At 43.0% G+C, this 8,311-nt stretch overlaps 1 pseudogene; it reads right to left on the bottom strand.

Annotated features, from left to right (window-relative positions):
* Positions 1–7,435: 7,435 nt before the first annotated feature.
* Positions 7,436–8,083, bottom strand: LOC116100876 (annotated as a pseudogene).
* Between the last annotated feature and the right edge of the window lie 228 nt (positions 8,084–8,311).

Here is an 8,311-nt window from a genome sequence, read left to right as displayed (position 1 = left end):
AAGTGTATGTGAATTGTACAATATTGGACCTATTTCTCCAATTACCAAATTAGAGAGACCACTGGATGACAGCCAACAAATTTCTAATTCCTCATATTTTTGGATTTCAATCGATTAGGATATGTTGGTAATACTAATTTTCATATTAAGATAGTAAGAAAAAGTAATTGTTATTTCCTGTTATTTTTGTTGTTAGAGGTGGAATTAGGTTTGTTGAAAGATTACTTTCTTGCTTCTTCTAGGGTGTAGTTTTGCTCCTTATGTTGGTGTTTTCCATTTATTATCCTTTGTAGGGGTGGATTTGTGGAAAGATATTGTGTAAATTTTGTTTTGTCATGGAATATCTTGGCTTCTCCATCTATGATAATTGAGAATTTTGCTGGGTATAGTAGCCTGGGCCAGCATTTGTGTTCCATTAGGGTCTGTATGACACCAGCCCAGGATCCTCTAGTTTTCATAGTCTCTGGTGAGAAGTCTGGTGTAATTCTGATAGGCCTGCCTTTATATGTTACTTGACCCTTTTTCCTTACTGCTTTTAAAATTCTTTCTTTGTTTAATGCATTTGGTGTTTTGACTATTATGTGACGGGAGGAATTTCTTTTCTTTTCTTTCTTTTATTTTAAAAATTTATTTATTTATTATATGTAAGTACACTGTAGCTGTCTTCAGACACCCCAGAAGAGGGCATCATATATCATTACTGGTGGCTGTGAGCCACCATGTGGTTGCTGGGATTTGAACTCAGGACCTTCAGAAGAACAGTCAGTGCTCTTAACCACTGAGCCATCTCTCCAGTCCGGAATTTCTTTTCTGGTCCAGTCTATTTGGAGTTCTGTAGGCTTCTTGTATGTTCATAAGCACCTCTTTCTTTAGGTTAGGGAGGTTTTCTTCTATACTTTTGTTGAAGATATTTACTGGCCCTTTAAATTGGGAGTCTTCACTCTCTTCTATACCTATTATCCTTAGGTTTGGCCTTCTCCTTGTGTCCTGGATTTCCTGGATGTTTTGGGTTGGGATCCTTTTGCTTTTTGCATTTTCTTTGACTGTTGTGTCAATGTTTTTTTTTTTTGTTTGTTTGTTTTTGTTTTTGTTTTTGTTTTTCGAGACAGGGTTTCTATGTGTAGACTTGGCTGTCCTGGAGCTCACTCTGTAGACCAGGCTGGCCTTGAACTCAGAAATCCTCCTGCCTCTGCTTCCCAAGTACTGGGATTAAAGGCGTGCACCACCACTGCTCGGCGTGTCAATGTTTTCTAAGGTGTCTTCTGCCCCTGAGATTCTCTCTTCTATCTCTTGTATTCTGTTGGTGATGCTTGCATCTATGACTCCTGATTTCTTTCCTAGGTTTTCTATCTCCAGGGTTGTCTCCCTTTCTGATTTCTTTATTGTTTCTATTTCCATTTTTAGATCCTGGATAGTTTTGCTCATTTCCTTCACCTGTTTGATTGTGTTTTCTTGTAGTTCTTTAAGGGATTTTTGTGTTTCCTCTTCAAGAATTTCTAGCTGTTTACCTGTGTTCTTCTGTATTTCTTTGAGGGAGTTATTTATGTCCTTCTTAAAGTCCTGTATCATCATCATGAGAAGTGATTTTAGACCTGAATATTGCTTTTCCAGTGTGATGGTGTGTCTAGGACTTGCTATGGTGGGAGAACTGGGTTCTGATGATGCCAAGTAATCTTGGTTTCTGTTGCTTATGTTCTTACACTTGCCTCCTGCCACCAGGTTATTTCTAGTGCTACCTGGCTAAATCTGACTGGGGCCTGTCCTTCCTGTGATCCTGGTTGTGTCAGAACTCCTCAGAGTCAAGCTGTCTCTGTGATCTTGTGAATCTGGGATCCTATGATCCTGGGCCCATTAAAGTGCCTGGGAGTAGAGCTTCCTCTGGGTATTATGGGACTTGCTGCAGAGTTTGTGCCCAAGGTCTGCTCAGGGTACTGGCCCAGACAGACCAGAAGCAACCCATGCCACTGGACTGGCAGAGTTCCTGCATGCCTGGATCCCACTGGTTCCAGGTGCTCTTGGTGTTCGACCCTCTATGCTTTAAAATCTCTTTTTATTTTAGATTTTCTGAGTCAGTGTCACACAGGTGTAGGCTGAATTGAACTTGTGATCCCTCTGTTTATCATCCCAAGTACTTCTCTCTCTCTGTCTCTCCCTGTGTATGTAATATATATGTATATATATATATGTATATACATATATATGTATGTATATACATACATATATATACTGACATATAGGCATGGATGGCTTAAGATATGACATGTAGCTGAGAATGAACTTGAGCTCTATCTTCTCCTGTCTCCCTTAGCCCCCAGGCTCTGGGGAAGGTTTATGGGTGCTGGGGATGGAACCCAGGGCTTCAAGTAAGCCAGGCAAGCGCTCTACTAACTGAGTTGGACCCCCAACCCATTCTCTATGACTTTAAAATGAAGCTTCAGACATTACTTGACTTCAACTGACTTTTCACGAATGTCCTTTGTTGGGTCGCACATGTGCTAAGTCCTCACACATTAGTTTCTTCTCTGTGACTGTCTCTCTACCCTTCCTTAGTGTTTTTTTTGTGAACATACCATTCATTTGGAGCAGTTGCTTGAGTTGAGTATTTTATTGACTGTCCTTCAATCTGAGTGGCAGAGATTCTTTTCTGATGACTTTGACTCTGGTGATGGATTTAGGGGAACAGCAAAGAGGAGCGTGTTATTTACATGGCATGTGGCTGGAGACATTGGTAGGAGTAAAGCATTGTGGAAGATGATTTCCCTCCTATCCGGAGCTATGATACACATTTATTAGAAGTCACTGGGGCCAATTCAGTCAGAGGGAGTGGGGTTGCTGGCAGGGTGTCTACAGAGATAGTCTGATTCCTTCCAGAAGGAAATGTTATGGTTTGAACATGGAATGTCCTCAGCAGGCTCATCTGCTGAATCACTAGTTCCCAGGGAGTGGGACTAACACGTGATGCTCTGGACATGGTAGGAGATGGGGCCTAATTGGAGGAAGTAAGTCTCTAGAAGTGTGACTTGGACCATTTCATCTGTTCCCTAATTCTTTCCTCAGTCTCTTCTTCCTGTTTGTCTCTATACACCCCTTACACTATGATGTCCTCCCTCTCCTGGGTCCATAATTCATGGACCCAAGGTCTGTAGATAGAACCATCTGAGACCATGAGCAAAACAAGCTTTTCCTTAGGCTGTGAACGCCTGCTATGTCATCACAGAAACCAGAGTGGTAACTGATACATCTGTCCTTGCCCCCATGCTGTGTTTATCTGGTCACTGACTTCACACTTATAACCCAGCAGTGTTATTATGTTGCTAAAATTGTTTCAGTTTTTCCCTCTGGGAAATCTTTCCTTTTAAGTAATACTGCTTAGTTTATACTTAAACTATTTCATAGAGTTCTACAATGTATTTTGGTTTATAGTTTAACTATGTCATAGAATTCTACGATAATACGATGAATTTTGATTTTGTTCATCTTTCTACTTCCTCCTCTCACTTGAATTTGCCAACATTCCTCCTCTCACCTTCACATACCTGTCTTCTTCCTCCTCTTCGTCCTCCTCCTCTTCATCCTCTTTTTAAAATAGTCCAGGGAGTCCAATTGGTGCTGTTGTGTGTACATAGATGTAGAACCACCCATGGACAACATAAAGGAGACCATAGCCCTGACAAAAACTGATGCTCCTTCACCTGAAGTGGAAACTTAAGGTTCTTTGGAGAGTCACTTGTAGTGGATGGTGTTTTGCTGGGGCAAACACGTGGAGTGTTTTCCTGAAGTGGACACAGGTGAAAGACTAAGGCAGACTTGTAAGGGATTGTTTCATTGAAGCAGACACAGCAGAGAGGATGTTCTGCTAAAGCAAACATGTGAAAGGACCAGTGATGAAGGATTCTTTGCTAACAACACACATGTATTGGTCTGCCTTACATTTTGTACTTGACCTACATTTGTTGGGACTCCTTGGACTTGGGCTGATTGGATGCATGTGCTGAGGCATGACCACATGCTGTGGAGGACACATGATATTTGGAGGGTATAAATAGGACTTGATGAAGTGATGGGGACAGAGTTTGGCTTGCTGGTACAGCTACCTGTGCAATGCTTGTGGGTCTCAAGTCTTTGCTGATCTTTGCTTCCCTGAGAGAGGCACAACCAAGAACTCCTGGTGTTCCTGCTGACTCAAGCCAAGCCTGAGGCCTGGCTGTCTCTGCTAGGTTTTGTCACTGCTATTGGTAACCTGACTCTACCAAACCAGACTGCTGGTGTATCCCTGAAGTGTTTGTGTCAGAGTGGATCGAGCTGCTGCTGCTTGCTAACTTGTGAACTGAACTGCCAATTTCCAAACAACACAACAGGAGTTGCTCCAAAGAACCTTTCTAAACAGGTCCACTTCCCCCATATCCTTTCTTTTCCACTACCTCAGGTGGGTGGTAGGCTACAAGAGAGGTTAAAACATTTAAAAACTATCATTAAAAATAAGATTAAAAAAGTTAAATTTATACTCTCCCAGCAGCCATCAACTGCTGATAGTTCTTCAGCTAGTGGGTGTGGCTTCAAGAGCCTCACCCACATTCTGGTTTGATCCTGTGCAGGCCTTATGCAAAGACCTACAGCTGCTGTGAGCTCGTGAGTGCAGTATCCATGTTGTATCTGGAAGACAGGGCTCTTTAGCAGTCCTCCCCACTCTCTGGCTCTTATGCTGTGTCTGCTCCCTCTTCTGCAGTGCTCCCTGAGCCTTCAGGGGGTTGAAATAGGTGCTCTCTTTATAGCTGAACTCTCACTCATCATCTATCTTTTCAACATTAAAAAATAAAAGATTTCCCTTTTTTACGTGTGTGTGTGTGTATGTGTGTGTGTGCGCATGTGCGTGTGCGCGTGCGCGTGTGCGTGTGTGTGTGTGTGTGTGTGTGTGTGTGTGTGTGTGTGTGTGTAGGTAGATGTGAGAAGACGAGTGCAGTGCCCGAGGAAGCCAGAAGAGGGCATCCAATCCCTTGGTACTGGATTTACAGACTATTTTGAGCTGCCTACTATGGCTCTAGGAACTCTGGACCTCTGAAAGAGCAGTGTGCGCTCAATCTCCAGTTGATCACTCCCACCCTTTATTCTCAGCATTTTAATCAGTTGTGAGTCTCTGTATTAACTGATGCCCACTGCACAAAGAAGCTTTTCTGTCTGATGAAGGCTCATGACAGCACTAACGGTATGAGTATAAACACACATTTAGAAGGCAGATTGTCAATATAACCATTCAGCTAAACAACAATAGTGTGCTCTCTCTTCCCAGGGCCTATGACCACCTCTCCACCAAGTTTACAGCAGCAGGCATAGATCCCTCCCGTATGGGCTGCAGGCCCCATCAGGAAATGGTTGGTTACCCCCAAACAATCCCCCAACAGTGTGCTTTCTTGGTTGCTTTCCACGTCTGATTGCTAGGCCCTATCTTCTTTTCTGAATATTAACAAAACAAAACAAAACAAAACAAGCAAACAAACACCCTTCCTCATTCCAACATGCTCCAGGCTTACCTTGTTTCTGGCCCAGAGAGTCACAGTCATTTTCCCGAGGAGCCCTGGTTCTGGAGACCAAGACTGAGGCACCGGTAACGTGTTCTATTTTAATTGTCCTTACAACTTTCCCATGTGTCCCATAGGCTATGAATCCCTCTTGGATGGTGGCCTTTCATCTCTCCCATCATGTTATATAAGGAGAATAAGAGACTTGTCATTTGTTGAAGAACTAGAGTTTCCTAGAGACATTGTGGCTTTGTTCTTGCCCTGTTAATAGCAACCCTGAATGTACTGTTGTGTGAGATGTTGTCACACAACTAGATCAAGAAAATGACTTGAATCCTGTGTAGGGGTGCATACCTACAATCCCAGCATGTGGAAGGCTGAGGCAGGATAGTGAGTTCAAGTCCAATATGGGCTACATAGAAAGCCCGTGTCAATATAAAAAATATAAAGTCTAAAGAAAACAAAACCTTCAGGCCCGTCTTAACTTCTCATTGTGAATTTGCTAATTCCTCCCACAAATGAAGACACCTGTGGGACAGTCACTGAGTGTCAGACCATCAGCAGCCACCTATAATCCACGAATATTTTCAATTCCCAGATCACTTTTTAAAAATTTCTGGCCAGGGATATATGAAAAGAAAAATGCGTAATAGGAAAACCCCCCTAAGCAAATGTACTGCTTTCCCCTCCTACATACTCCGCACCAGGGACTCCTCTGCCAGATGTGTTTCCCTCCCACATCAATCAGTTTCCTGGCAGACACCAGCTGGGTATCATAATTCAATTCAATTGAATTACAGTCAGATTTCACAACGGAAGGGTGCTGTGTTGATAGACTGTCCCTAATTCATTCAGATACCAGGGAGCAAGCCAGGGCCTCTGGAATTTCTGGCTCTCTGGTCTCCTCAACTCTTTTTCTTCCACTTGACCATTGGCTAAAGTGACTCTCAGAACCCAGGACAGCTCTCTTCTGAATGTTTAACTACTTTTTAAGAAGGATGCTACAAAGAATACAGGCGAACACCACCCTTAGAGGGAGATGTCAGGTGGGAAGGATAGTCATATGATAACCCTGCCCTCTATGGGGCAGTGCCATCTTGTGCTCAAAGCTCCCTTAATTTTATAGTTCAGGAGCCTTTACAGAATATCCATCCCTCAGGCACAATTGACAGAGCTTTAAGTCCCCTCTCCTCTCAGGAAGATGGCGTAGCAGTGAATCTGACTGTTCCCGGTTTCTAACCATGGGACAAGCCCCTGTCCAAGACTACACCAAATGTCTTCTTATTAGAACCGAAGATGACTCAACTCCCCAGGGAATTCTGGGGCACTCGGAACCCTGTCAGGCAACTAGATAGGGTAATGGACCGTTCGAACAAAAGATTCTCCCATCAACCTTACTGCTCAGGAGATTGAAAGTTTTTTTTTTTTTTTTAAATTGTATTTACTTAGAAGCATTCAGAATGTCAACAAAACAGCCACAATTTTTTTCAACTACAGAGTGGTATTCAGTTAACAGAACAACAATTATCTTCGTATAAGCTGCATCAGAGACAACTGAAGATGAAAAAAAAAACCCCAAAAATAAAACCAAAAGGAAAAACAAGAAACCAAACTACTGTCCCCATGTATAACTAATTTGTGCTGTGCACCAACAAGAACCTGCTTTAAATTTCCATGCCAATTTACAACCCCCAGACTGTACCAGGCAAGGTTAGTGGCTATTGAAAATACCACCAAGACAGGGCTATCTGAAGACACATTCGGTAGTGTGTTAACTATACAAAAAAAAGACACTGTACAGTTTAAAAACAAATCTTACACAGCCTTACATTTCAATGTTTTTCTTTAAAAGGAGTGAGTTGTATACAGGGGGGGTTAAATGCTTTATAAACAAGAAAAAAAACTGCGCTAGAACCAACTTATTCATCATCATCATCTTCTTCTTCATCTTCATCTTCTTCCTCCTCCTCCTCTTCCTCATCCTCTTCATCCTCCTCCTCATCTTCCTCTTCCTTCTTTTTCTTGCTCTTTTCAGCCTTGACCACCCCCTTTTTCACTGCATCATGTTTTCCTTTAGCTATGTAGGCAGCAATATCCTTCTCGCACTTCTTCAGCTTGGCGGCCTTCTTCTCGTAGGGCTGCTTGTCGTCAGCTGTTCTACATCTCTCTAGTTTCTTTGCAACATTACCAATGGATAAGCCAGGATGCTCGCCTTTGACTTTGGGGCGGTACTCAGAACAGAACAAGAAGGCCGAAGGAGGCCTCTTGGGTGCATTGGGGTCCTTGAACTTCTTTTTGGTCTCCCCTTTGGGGGGGATGTAGGTTTTCATTTCTCTTTCATAACGAGCCTTGTCAGCCTTTGCCATATCTTCAAATTTCCCCTTTTCTTAAGCAGACATGGTCTTCCACCTCTCTGAGCACTTCTTGGAGAACTCTGAGAAGTTGACAGAAGCATCCGGGTGCTTCTTCTTGTGCTCCTCCCGGCAAGTTTGCACAAAGAATGTGTATGAGGACATTTTGCCTCTCGGCTTCTTAGGATCTCCTTTGCCCATGTTTAGTTGATTTTCCTCCGCGAGGCACAGAGTCGCCCAGTGCCCGTCTGGCTCTCGCTTGCTCCGGCGCTGTCTCTACGGAGCTCAATGTACTGGAATGGCTGTGAGAGCAGGGATTGAAAGGTTTTAAAGTGGAGGTGTGCTAGGGCTTGGTGTAAGAACCCAACTATATGTATTTTCTACAAGCTTGTGTAGAAAGCTTCATTGTCACCATCTTCTCTGTTTTCCCATCTATTTTCCTTT

Source organism: Mastomys coucha, unplaced genomic scaffold, assembly GCF_008632895.1.
Source record: "Mastomys coucha isolate ucsf_1 unplaced genomic scaffold, UCSF_Mcou_1 pScaffold21, whole genome shotgun sequence".
Taxonomy (NCBI): Eukaryota; Metazoa; Chordata; class Mammalia; order Rodentia; family Muridae; genus Mastomys; species Mastomys coucha.
This window is presented reverse-complemented; position numbering and strand designations above follow the sequence as displayed.